Raw genomic sequence first — 14,144 nt, 5'->3', positions numbered from 1 at the left:
AATTTTATGATTTTGTTAAGTAACAGTTAGCTAATCAATAACTAATGAATTCTGTCATACCTCCTGAAGAACTACTATTAATTATCTACTAATTAAGGTTCAAGAAAAATAACTATGGAGTAACTTCTAATGAGCAGTCAAACACAATTACATTGAGTTGTGGCCCTTTCTTATTTACTAACGTTATCAGTAGTAGTATTATGAAAATACAATATTAATAAATACAATACATTTTATAGAGGTTTTTGCCTGTGTGGTAAGTAATTGTTCCCCTTTGATAGGGAACTCTACACTGCGTTTGAAACGCATATGGGGAACGCCTCCGCGTGAACCGGTGTCTGAAAACAATATCAACTCACGACAATCCTATTGGCCGGCGACAGCCTATGAGGAGACAACTGGTGTCCGCACTACAGCGAGGGCACAGGAACTGTGGCGACGGGACGTACGTCTCCGTTCCCTCCTTCAGGGAACGAGGGTTACATACGTAACCGAGACGTTCCCTTTCAGTCGGTCACGTTCGACGTACATCAGTAGTGACCGACAAATTGGGATCCCAAATAAAACGCCACAGTTACAGACCCCTTCCAGTACCCAGTGCAAGCTCTAGCCATTCAGCGCACCAGTGGGGCGGAGAAGGGGGCGAGCTTACACTAAGAGAGTCTACTGCTGTTCTGCAAGACCCACTACAGGAGACTTAGACAACACTGGGGAAGCAAACCCGGAGGGGACGCTGCGGAGACCACAACCTACCCTACAGGGGAGGAATTTACGTGGAGAATACACATATGGACTGGCCGTGGGCAGTACGCATATGGAGTCCCTGGGATGGCTCCAGCCTAGAGATAGGGGGAGACTCATCTGACAGGTGACAGCAGAGCTGACTCTGCTAAGGGAAAGACACGGGCTCACCGTGGGGAGTTAACCGTGGACAATACAAATATGGGACCACTCACGTGGAGGGGTCACGACATATGGCACCCAGCCAAACATCAACGTCGGTGACGGACGTTTGGCCTGGCATCAGACACTCCGCAATGTCTGAGCCGCAAGGGGAGGCGGAGGAACTCGACTGGGTTCGCCAAGCGGGGAACTCTACTGAAGTAAATGGATGCACGTATCTGGCCCAGGGGTCGGGAGTGGCATTGCAAACCGACACTAGAATGGGCTCTTCGCGCCTACCGGCTGCTGGAGTACACGGGAAGATACCGGTTCCACATGAAGGCTATAGAATCTAGCGAACGTGTTGGGTGTCGCCCAGCCCGCAGCTCTACAGATATCTGTTAGCAAGGCGCCGAGTCAGGAGGTCCTTCCTCAGAGGAATGGGCCAGGGAGGTGCTGTCGCGAGGAGCACCAGGTCCGAAAACCAGGTCCGAGTGGGCTAATATGGAGCCACTAGCAAGACCTGTTCCTCGTCCTCCCTGACTTTGCACAGGAGCTGTGCGAGAAGGCTCACTGGGGGGAACGCAGATTAGCGTAGGCCCCGGGGCCAGCTGTGTGCCAGGGCATCCGTGCCGAGCGTGCCGCCGGTCAGGGAATAGAACCACTGGCAGTGGGCAGTCTCCGGGGAGGCGAACAGATCTATCTGTGCCTCGCTGAAGCGAACAGCCGCGATGTGACTGCAGGTACACTTTTCACTCCCTGAGTCACAGACACAGAGGAACCGGCCCAAATCGCAAACCAAACGGGGCAAACAATGCTGTGAAAACAGCAGTTGAGAGCTGTATAAACAGCTCGAGAAGCTCACTCTGGGAAAGCTTGCGGCCTCACTGTACGGTGCCATAACGCCAGCACTGTAGAACAAAAGCTCTTCAAAGGCTTGAGAAATCACTCTCAGTCTAATAGCAGGAACACACAGGTTGGCTCCGAAGCGAAAGACAGAGTGCGATTGCATCTGCTTCCTATTTATACCACCTGGCGGAGGCGATGCGCATTATGCAAATATCGCACACCAATTCCATTGGCTTGTTTTAGTTCACTCAAAACTGATAGGGCTCTCTGGCGAATATCCCCAATTCGTCGGTCACTACTGACATACGTCGAATGTGACTGACTGAAAGGGAACAAACAAGGTTAACTAATTATTGCTAACGATGTAAAACTAACATTACATAGTTTAATCATACATATTTTACCTGTTCATATGGTCCAGTGTCCCGTCGCCAGCAGTGAAAACTTTAAAATGCGCACACAAACGTCAACTGTCAGCTGTCTGTCACACAGCCACTAGCCATGTAACGACGCTTGGCTCATTGTTGCCACGTCTGGGATTGGGATACTTTTACACTTGTGCTGTGATCACGCTACTTTTGGGATGGTTTTGTTGTGCAGACCTGGCAACCCTCCACTCCAAAGCCCCACCCCTTTCACGCACTCTGAAGTGCGTAGCCCCTGAATTGGGACACAGCTATAGTGTTGACATCTGATCACACACATAACTTATAACATTGTCTTTTATGAGAACAAAAGAGCATGTACAGGCAGTTCTTGTGGGATCTGTCTGTTTGTTATTGTGAGTGTGTTTTACTTGTAAAATACTCCACTCTTTTCTGGTCTTTTCCTCGAGAGGAGAAAGACCGGCAGCTGCACCTAATGGTTCGGGGCTTACTCTTGCTGAGGCAGAGTAGAGACTAGATCATGGGGTTCTCAGCTCAAGCTTGTAGAAGAGTTGAAGGGGTGGAATTCCCTGTGACCTTCGACGGCTCACGGGAGAGAGCTGTGTGATTATGATGATGTGTTGTCTATGACATCATTAGATTCAGCAGCAGTTGCTCTTCTTGTTCTAAGCCAAACAAGAGAGCAGGAGATGGCTGATGAGGATGAAAATGGTGAGCCTCCTGAATCCTCAAAGCCACCCTGCCCCCATGTATGTACAGCTGTCTGAAACGCGCCTCTGGCAGACTGTGGCTGCCATTGGAGCAGGTTAAGAAAGAAACCACTCGCAGATTGTTCGTCGAACGGTTCCTTTTTTGCCATAATCCTCCAGCCACCGTAAGCTTTCCATTCCTTCTTGATCTTTATACTGAGATCGAGAAGGCATGGAAGGACCTGTATTCAGCTCGCATTCATCAACATCAGCAGGTTAATTCGCTGGTGTTGTTGGCGTAAGTATGCGTCTATGCCTCCAACTGAAGAGATGGGTGCAACTATCTCGTGATATAGGTAGGTTCCAACGCTCTATATGCGGCAGCAGGTCAGGCGGGTGTTGCTTTACACACAATGTCTGTTTGTAAGCATATCAGTTAGACCTGCTGAAATTGGCTTGGTAGGGGTCTTTATATTTATAATCAGTTTCCTGTATAGGATGCGGACTAAGGGCCCTGAAGTTCCATTAAGTTGGCTCTAACAATATATTACTAGGGTAGTACTTTGTTTTTTCCCTTTTTTGGATGTGTTGTCTTCAGATAATGAAGCCACCGTTCATATGTATTCAGATGTCGCCTTTAACTAAGCCGCACTGTTAGCCACCTTTTGGTTAATTAGCTTTCTCCTCTGGTAAATGCTAGAGATTTGAGATTAGCTTTCACTAACTTCAGATAGATCTATGTTTAGCGGCGGCCTTACAGGCCTTACAGGAGCTTTGCCCCTCTGAGCTTTACTGTAGAAATTTAGTATTCTCAGAGTTTGCCTCCTCTCAGGTGAGAGTCATTGGCAGAGGCTGTTGTTTCTTAGCCCCAGGCAGATCTATGATTATGTGTTGGCCTTATAGGCCCACAGCTATAGCTGGCCTAGGCTAGAACTAGGGTTGAGGCGGTCTGCTAGTAGCATTTTACGCCTTTTTATACTACTCCTGTTATGTGAGTGTAGTTTTCCTAGTTCTGGCCTCCTCTTATCAGAGTTGTCAGGCCAAGGCCCGTTGTCCCTTCGGTGTAGGTACAAAATAGATAGCAGCTAAGGTAGCAGACTATTGCTAAGTCTCTCGGGTGCCGTTGTCTCAGGCGGTGTAGGCCCTTTTCACTATGTGAATAGAAACTTTGTTGCTGTGGCCCCGCTCCCCCAGAACTATCTAGTGGTACTTTGACTTCAGTTTTTTCCCCTGAACGCCTTGAACTATGTTCAAGCTTGAGTGATATGGTTGTAGCTTTATATGAAAGCTCCTGTTCCCTAGGGTTCAGTACAGATTATATCTGTTTTCGGTGAGAATTTCTGATGTGAAGTACCCACCCTGTATTTTTCAGGATGGATTAATAGTACTCCCTTGTTGTTCAAGGTTATTGTACTTTAATATGTTAGTTCTGATTCCTGCCCTACACTTTGTGAGCTCAGTAACTGTAATACTACCACAGGCTAGCACCCGTGTGTTCTGGAGTAGTAGACCTGACTTTGGCCTCCTTTAGAGTATGGTGACGTAGTTTGTACTCCCCTTGCTGTAAGGGTAAAAAGTGTTTTTACTGAGTATATTGCCTGTTGGAATGTATAAGCTCAGGTTGAGTTTAATAAAGCTAACCTCACTACATATTTTGGTTTTCATATATGGCTCCCTTAGAAAGATTAGCTCAGGTTGTTAGTCGTAAGTTTGTACGTAAGTTTGTACTCCTCTTGCTTAAAGAGTAAAACATGTTTTTACTGAATACACTGCTTGTTGGAATGTGTGGATAGAATTAGCTCAGGTTGAGTTAAACTAGTTAACCTCACTGGATAGTTGAGTTCTAAGATTTGGCTCCCTTAGAGTTTAGACTGCCACTGGCTGACGTCCATGTCATTCTGAGGTCGCAGGTCCTGTTTGGACCTCCTTCAGAGCATGATGGCATAAGTTTGTACTCCTCTTGCTTAAAGAGCAAAAAGTGTTTTTACTGAGTACATTGCCTGTTGGAATGTGTGCTCAGGTTGAGCTAAGCTAGTCAACCTCACTGGAGAGTTTGGTTCTCAGATTTGGCTCCCTTAGAGCATAGACACTGCCACTAGCTGACACCCGTGTCATTCTGAAGTCACAGGTCCTGTTTGGACCTTCTCTAGAGCACGATGGCGTAAGTTGGACTCCTCTTGCTTAAAGAGTAAAAAGTGTTTTTTACTGAGTACACTGCTTGTTGGAATGTGTTGAGGTAGACTGTAACTGTGACTATATGTGGGCACTCTACAGTCTTATCTGCTAGTTAATCTCTGTTCATTCTGAGCAAGTTCCATGTTTGTGGGATCTTGCTTATCAGCAAGCAAGCTTTCTAGGTGTGTGGCCTTCACAGGCTGCCCTTTAAGCTTCCCCCCCCCCACATCTGGGTGTTCTTTAAGCAGATTGAGCATGTAGTTTCACATGTTGGTCTTTCACAAGGCTGCTGTGAGGTATTTCTACACAATATAGAATTTGTGTCATGTTGCAGGCCCCTTCTGGGTCCTCCATGATTCTGTGCCTATAGTACGGTTTATCTGTTAGGTTGAGCTCTGTATTCCTCTCGTTTGAGGGTTGTCCTGCATAGTCTTGTTGGGTTCCTTTAGATTGCACAGCCTCCTCAGTGCAAATAATCACGCGCTGAGTAGATCCTAGGATTGAGCAGAGTGTTACTCCCCTCATTGGTAAGGCTAAAAAGCGCTAAGCTGAGTCCTGCTCTCCAGGATGCCCGTCTCTACTCTCTGGTCTGAGTTGGCTAATGCCTCTTTGCAGTCACTCTCACTGGATATCTTCTCCTGAGAACAGGGAACGAGACACTGCGTTTCCTAGCCATGCATCAGGGCTGCCTGCTGAACAGTCCTTTCAGACGATAAGGTACTGACTGGTTCTCTAGGCCAGTGGTTCCCAACCTGGGGGGTGCCAGAGTTCGTAGGGGGTGTGCGAGAGTGTATGCTTTGAGGTCAAACATGGATACGAAAAACCTTTTTGTATAGTTTCTAGGAATGCTCCAAATGATCGGCCACTTGTACGAAAATGTTGTCAATTACTTCCTTTGATTCTATACGTGGTCTCTCAGCTTGCCGATCACATAAACCAATCACATTTTTATGACGCAAAAGATGCGAGCTTGTTTACACCAGCTGTGAGAGCTGCGGCAAAAATGAAAAGTCAGCAGGGGCTCCACTCTCTTCTCTTCTTTCACTAACATGTGAGCGTGTTCTCCTCATTAGAGCTTCAGGTGAAGGTTTGCCAGTAGAGATGCACTGGTCTACCGACCATCAATCAGAACCTGCCAGTTCCATTTTTTGTCTCGGACTTGCTCACCTCCATAAATATATCTAGTAGTAACTAATGCAAGGGCTAGAAATCAAGTTATCCTTTACTGAAACTTCCTACTCCTCGTGGAGAGCGCAGTTCATGGATGCATAGCAATGGCAGACTCCATGGGAGTGCAAGCGCTTTGGAAAGAAGGAGAAAGCGGTGCGGCCGTTTGATATGTGAATGGCCCCTTAATCTTACCCCTATATGATGCCTATTAAAGTAGTGTTTATATAAGTACAGCGCTGGTGCTGCTTTTTTTTTTTTTTTTTACAGAGGTAACCATCTACACTGCAAAAATGCTTTTCTTATTTAGTATTTTGTCTTGTTTAGTCTAAATATCTAAGAATTCTTAATCAAAATGTTTTTACTAGATAAGTAAAATGACATAAGATTTTTTTTGTCCTGTTTTTCTGGGGGGGTTGTCACAGTTCCATTTCTGTCCCGGACTCCATATCCCATCATCCTCCTTGTTTCCACACCTGCACTCACTTCCTCGTCATCTCCCCATCATCATGGATTCCCTGCACCTGCTCCTGATCATCTGCACTCCCTTTATAATGGACTCACTCCCTTCACTCCTTGTCTCTTCTATTGTTTGCATATGTGTTTAGTTGTGCTATTCTCCTTGGAAATAAACCCATCTTTATAGAAGTCTGTTTATGCTTCATCTCTACCACAACCAAACCGTAACAGGGGTGGGGTCCTCAGGGTTTCTTATATGTATAAAGGGGGGGCTTCATGGACAAAAGGTTGGGAACCACTGCTCTAGGCGCTCCTTATATACTTCCGGGTCACGCTATGATGACGTCATAGGCTGTCGCCCGGCCAATAGGATTGTCGTGAGTTGATATTGTTTTCAGACACCGGTTCATGCAGAGGCGTTCCCCATATGCGTTTCAAACGCAGTGTCTCGTTCCCTGTTCTCAGCGAACCATGGTTACATACGTAACCTGAGACGTTTTGTGAGTGTGTTTTGTAAGAAATCAACTTCAGAAAGGAACCCAACCCCCACTCAAAATGCCTTGCCATAGCCAACTTACCTCAGATTAGTTTTTATATTTCATATACAGTACTGTAAGTGTGTCTGTTTTTCTCAGCATATCACATTACCATTGAGTAAATTCCAGTATGTAAGGCAATGACTGAGAGAAAGTGAAAATATAGGAAACCCATTAGCAATTAATAAAGAATTATTAGATAATTATGCGGTAATTACTTAGAACTTGATACAGTATTCTAAAGTGAAAATATAGGGAACCCATTAGCAATTAATAAAGAATTATTAGATAACTCTGCAGTAATTACTTAGAACCTGAAACATATTCTAAAGTGAAGATTTAAGGAACCCATTAATAATTACCACACAATTCTAACTCAAATCAAACTTACTATTAACAAACACTATTAACATACTAATCTAAAAACCTTTGTAAAATACACAACACAACCACTAGTTTACATGATATCTTCCTTTATTTCAGATGAGAACATTTCTTAATGCAGTATATTTTATTCGTTTTAACATTTAAACTCGTTTAACAAACGTTTTAGAATCAAAAGTTAAAACATTTAAAAGCAATTTAAGTGTAATCAACCGGCCTCTGTTATCCCGCTGGGCTCGTGTTCGGCAGGGAAACTGCTAACTTCAGACCACCACCCTGTGTTTCACTTATTGCCAAAAGATGCTGTGACTGACTCCATAACCTGCCCATAAACAAACACAGCTCTGAGAACATATTTTAACATCGTAAGTAATTAGATTTAACTTAGTATCTTTAGAAATAAAATAATTTGTTTTATGCAAGGGATCAGGCGTTTCCGTCATGCAAAAAGACCAATGCGACACTCGTCAGTTAGGTGACTGACGTATGTACGTACCTGTATGTTGCTATTCATAAAATAAAGTGATTTACAGCACAGCAATGATTTTATAGATAAAATAAAACATACACAAACCTGTATTTCAGCAAAGAAATGCACCAATTCGGCGTCGCAAAGAACTGCTCTCTCCTGAAGAGGATGAAAATGCCCGCACTCTGTAGGGGGGAGGGGTGGGGCGAAAAACAACACAAAGCTACCCAACACTGAAAAAATAACCCAAAAAAGACTCATCCCAGCGTTTGGGTAAATAAATAAATAAAACATTTTATATCTGTGATAAGTTGGATAGTTATGGCAAGGCAGTGGGGGTGGGGTTCCTTTCCGAAGCTGATTTCTTACAGAACGTGCACAGTTAATCACCATACAGGCAAAAACTTCTGAACAATTTGTTGTAATGAGTCTTTTTGGGAGTGCAGTATTATGCAGCATAAAAATGCATATTTCATTTCCATAATAATAATAATAATAAGTAATAATAAGTGATGGACTGTAACAAAGTAGTTGTGTACTCAAGTAATTGTCAGGGTTCTATATCTGTTTTCTGTTGTGTTTCTAGTCCACTAGTTTGTTTCCTTGGTTACCCTGATTTGAGTTCATTAGTCCCAGCTGTGTTGTGTCTATTAGCCTTGTTTGCCCCTTTGTTTGACTTGTATATATCCCCCGTGTTCTCCCTCAGTCTCTGTTCGGTTCTCGTTTGTGTATGGATGATGTTTCTCTTATGTTTCTCCTGGATTATTTGTTATTAAAGTGGACCTATCTGAATTCCTCCTCGTTGTGCTATCTGATACACCATGACACGTGACAGAAGAACCGACCTCACCAACACCTACCTGGCTGAGGATCGCCTGCGGGACTTAAGGCAGAGTGGTCGTCCATTGGAGAGATATGTGGAGGAGTTTTCAGAGCTTTCTTGTCAGGTGGGCTGGCCAGATGCTTCCCTTAGTGCTTGTTTTCTGATGGGCCTGGATGAGGATACCATTCGTTATTGTGAACCTACTTGTTATCTCTCTCTAGTCGAGTCCATTAATCTTGTTCTCTATTTAAATGGTTCTGATTTTGAAGTTGAAGAGGATAATGTAGAGAAGTATCATCCTCGTCCAGCCCCATCAGAAACACAAGTGGCCTGGTCAGCTCACTCTCCGCCGGCTCCCTCCACATACCCCTCCAATGAATCGGTCCAACTCTGCCCTCCGGCACTTCCCCGCGTCTTCAGTTCAGGGATCCTGATGGCCGCCATCCCCGAGCCTCGTCGCACGATGGCCGCCATCCCCGAGCCTCGTCGCACGATGGCCGCCATCCCCGAGCCTCGTCGCACGATGGCCGCCGCCACTTCACAGCCTTGTCGCAGGATGGCCGCCGCCACTTCAGAGCCTCGTCGGAAGATGGCCGCCGCCACTTCACAGCCTTGTCGCAGGATGGCCGCCGCCACTTCAGAGACCCTTGTCGGAAGATGGCCGCCGCCACTTCAGCGTTTCGTAGCAAGATGGCCGCCGCCACGCCTGAGGCCTCGGTCAACATGGCCGTCGCCACGCCTGAGGGTCAGGGTTCTATGTCTGTTTTCTGTTGTGTTTCATGTTTTGCTTTTTTTTTTGTTCTGTTTCCCTGTTCTGTTCATGTATTAGTTGGTTTGTCTTTAGTCACATGTTCTTTTGTTTAGTTTTCCCACCACTAGTTTGTTTCCTTGGTTACCCTGATTTGAGTTCATTAGTCCCAGCTGTGTTGTGTCTATTAGCCTTGTTTGCCCCTTTGTTTGACTTGTATATATTCCCTGTGTTCTCCCTCAGTCTCTGTTCTGTTCTCGTTTGTGTATGGATATCGTTTCTCTTATGTTTCTCCTGAATTATTAGTTATTAAAGTGGACCTATCTGAATTCCTCCTCATTGTGCTATCTGATACACCATGAAACGTGACAGTAATTTTGAAAATGAACGCGGGTGACGTCACAGACCGGGAAACTATAAAGCATACCCAGAACAAAGAACGCCAGCTTCTGTGTCTTCAGCAAGCGCTCTGTGTTATTGTGTGTCTTATTTAGTGTTGTTTGTCAGTTACATATTCAGAAACGATCTCTTTGTTTGAGGACAAGAGTATCAGTATTACACAACATATATATATAGACACTATAATGGCAAGCAAACAGCAGTTCATTAAGTGTGTTCATCCCTGCCCTCATTTTATTATGGGTGGGGATACACACGAGATGTGTGTTGTTTGTTTAGGAGTGGAGCATGCCCAGGCAGCTCTCGAGGGAGCTGTCTGTGTGCATTGCGAAAAGCTGTCCTTAAGAGCACTCCGTTCTCGCTGGGCGCTCTTTGAAGTTAAGGAGGGCACCTCGAGCAGTGTTCCCCGCAGATCAGGTCCCGCTTCTGCTGAGGCAGAGCGGAGGCTTCATTCGTGGGGTTCACAAATGGATCTGACAGAGGGGTTAGAGACGGGCCCAGCCCTTTCTCTGCCCTCACCTGCCAGACCCAGTGTCTCTCCTCTGGTGGTGGAAGCACGCACTGCGATTTCTTCCCCACGGAGAGAGGCACCGGCGCTTCAACTATCCAGCTCCGAGCAGTTGGATGTTGTGGGTGTCGATGCTGGAGATGAGGACTCGCCATCTTAATCTCCAGCGTATGAGGAGCTGCTTGAGGTTGTGACCAGGGCAGTAGAGAAACTGAACATCGAGTGGCCAGCTGAAAGAAATGAAACTTGTCAGAAAAGTAAACTAGACGAGCGCTCTGCCCTCCAGTTCGCAACCTCAGTGTCGGGGATCACCGTTCTTCCCGACCTCCACACCGAGGTGTCGAGGTCGTGGAAAAGACCGGTGCAGTACAGAGTTTTCAGCCCCCAAACGTCAACTTATTCAAACATCATGGGGCTGAAACAATACGGTTATGGAGCGATGCCTCGGGTTGAAGAGACGCTTGCGGGCTATCTCTCACCCGAGCCTGCATCGTCCCTCAAATCCCCGACACTGCCCACCAAGCCGCTAAGAACAACATCTGCACTGGTGGGCAAAGCTTATACAGCAGCAGGTCCTATCATGTCTCGAGAGACTGGTTCCTTTATTAGAATTTCTGGAAACTTCTTCCAAATATTTCTCAATGGGTACTGCTTATAATAGAAAAGGGTTACAGAATTCAGTTCAAATCTCACCCGCCCCAGTTCAATGGGGTCCTCCCTACGGTGGTGGACCCCAAGCTGTCTCTGGTATAGGAAAAGGAAGTTCTGACGCTCTTGCAAAAAGGAGCTATAGAAAGGGTTCCTCCTCCCAGCAAGCTGTCAGGGTTTTACAACCGTTACTTCATTGTTCCAAAGAAGGATGGAGGGTTGCGTCCCATTCTAGATTTACGTGTATTAAATCGCTCTGTTCAGAAGCTCAAGTTCAAGATGCTTTCACTCAAACAGATCATCCCACAGATCAGGTCCGAGGACTGGTTTGTGACAATAGATCTGAAAGATGCTTACTTTCATGTATCCATCCATCCTCAGCACAGGAAGTTGAAGTATCAATACCAAGTTCTTCCTTTTGGCCTAGCACTTTCACCCCGCACCTTTACAAAATGCGTGGATGGAGCTCTGGCTCCTTTGAGACTCCAGGGCATTTGCGTATTAAATTACATTGACGATTGGTTGATTTTTAGCTCAATCCGAGCGCATGGCAGTTCAACATTGAGATGTCATTCTGTCTCACATGAGAAGGTTAGGGCTGAGACTCAATGCCAAGAAGAGTGTGCTTCTTCCAGCTCAAACTACCAGCTATCTAGGGGTAGTCTGGGATTCAACTACCATGCAGGCACATCTATCTCCTGCTCGTGTGAATTCCATTTTCTCAGTCGTGAATGGGGTGAAACTAGGCCAGTCACTCACTGTAAAACAGTTTCAGAGACTGTTGGGTCTGATGGCAGCTGTGTCCAACGTGATACCTTTTGGCCTGTTGCACATGAGACCCTTACAGTGGTGGCTCAGGACCAAGGGGTTTTCTCCGAGGGGAAATCCGTTTCGCATGATCAAGGCCACGCGGCGATGCCTTCGTGCCTTAGTCATGGAAAAAGCCTTGGTTCCTGTCCCAAGCGCCTGTGTTGGGAGCTCCTTGTTGTTGCGTAATGCTAACGATGGATACATCCCTCACAGGCTGGGGGGCGATCATGAGTGGTCGCTCGGCTCAGGGTCTCTGGGAGGACCATCTTCTTTCCTGGCACATAAATCAGCTGGAAATGATGGCGGTATTATGAGCTCTCAAGTACTTCCTCCCAGACCTGAGTGGGCATCATGTGTTGGTCCGCACGGACAACATGTCAGTGGTCTCCTACATCAAATCATCAGGGGGGTATGAGGTCTTGTCACCTGTGCAGTTTGGCCCATCCGATCCTCCTGTGGGCCCAGGGGAAGCTCCTCTCCTTGAGAGCGGCTTACATCCCGGGGCGTCAAAATGTGGAGGCAGATATCCTGTCGAGGCAGGGGCCGAGGCCTGGGGAATGGAGACTCCACCCCGAGGTGGTGGAGCTCCTATGGAAAAACTTCGGTCAAGCAGAAGTCAACCTATTTGCTTCGAAAAAAAATGACTCATTGCCCAATGTGGTTCTCTCTCAAACATCCAGCCCCTCTGGGTCTGGACGCCATGGTACAGACGCGGCTGAGGCTACGTCTGTATGCATTTCCCCCGATTGCTCTGCTCCCAGGAGTTCTGGAGAGGGTTCGCCGGGACAGGGTCTGTCTCATATTGGTATCCCCGTTCTGGCCAACCCGTGTTTGTTTTACGGACCTTGTGTCCCTTCTCGACGGCTCTCCTCTGGAGATCACTGTCAGACAGGACCTCCTGTCTCAAGCGGGCAGCACGATACTTCACCCCCGCCCGGAGTCGTGAAAACTGTGGGCCTGGCCTCTGAGGGGGCTAGGCTCATAGAATCCGGTCCGAGGTTGTGGAGATCATACTCCACTCCAGAGCTCCCTCCATGAGGAAGTTGTATGCTTATAAATGGAAGTTGTTTTCTACCTGGTGTAGACAACGTCAGTTGGATCCTGTCCATTGTCCCGTCAGCTTACTGCTGTAGTTTCTTCAAGAGAAGTTCTCGGAAGGTTTGTCTCCGTCCACCTTAAAAGTTTATGTAGAGTCTATATCCACCTATCATGCTCCTTTGGGTGACTCTATTGTGGGAAGAGACCCCCCTAGTCATACGCTTTCTTCGTGGTACTCTGAGGCTTAGGCCTTCTCTATGTACAAGGACTCCGGCCTGGGACCTGACTATCGTTTTGGAGGGGTTAGCATCTGCTCCCTTTGAACCTCTACAGGAGGTTTCGGAAAAGTTCCTTACTTTAAAAACTATCTTCCTGCTAGCTGTTTCATCTCTCAAGAGAATTGGAGATCGTCAAGCACTTTGCTCTTTCATGTTTGGAATTTGCGCCTGGTATGGTTAAGGCTTTTCTTCATCCTAGACCTGGTTACATACCTAAGGTCCCCACCAACGTCCCAGGGCCGATTGTACTGCAGGCCTTTTGTCCTCCTCCAGTTTCTAATCCAGATCAGGAAAAACTTAATCTGCTTTGCCCGGTTAGGGCACTAGACACATATGTCCACAGACCTGCCCTGTGGCGTAAAACCGAACAACTTTTCGTTTGTTACGGGTCTCCTAAGAAGGGAGGCCCTGCGTCTAAGCAGAGAATGAGCAAGTGGGTGGTCGAGGCTATCTCACTTGCTTACGAATCTATCGGACAGCCCTCTCCTTTGGCTGTCAGGGTACACTCTACTAGGGGTATGGCTGCCTCAAAGCCTTTAATCTCGGGGGTTCCCCTCCATGATATATGTGATCTGGCTGGGTGGTCCTCTCAGCATACGTTCATCAGGTTCTATAACCTTGACTTGGGCTCCACTCCGGGGTCTGCTGTGCTCTCGTCATAAGTTAACAGACAGGCACTTGCCATTATGGCGTAGTTGGGATAGGGTTTCCAATGCGTCTCGACGCAGCTCGAAGTTCCCATGAAAGGGAACGTCTTGGGTTACGTATGTAACCCTGGATCCCTGAATAGGGAACGAGACGCTGCGTCACCTTGCCATACTCCCTGCGTGCCTGTGAGCGCATTGCTTCAGCCTATCAGAAGCTGGCGTTCTTTGTTACGGGTATGCAGGAAACTA

This window comes from Ctenopharyngodon idella, chromosome 11, assembly GCF_019924925.1.
Source record: "Ctenopharyngodon idella isolate HZGC_01 chromosome 11, HZGC01, whole genome shotgun sequence".
Lineage (NCBI taxonomy): Eukaryota > Metazoa > Chordata > Actinopteri > Cypriniformes > Xenocyprididae > Ctenopharyngodon > Ctenopharyngodon idella.
Note: the sequence above shows the minus strand (reverse complement) of the source record.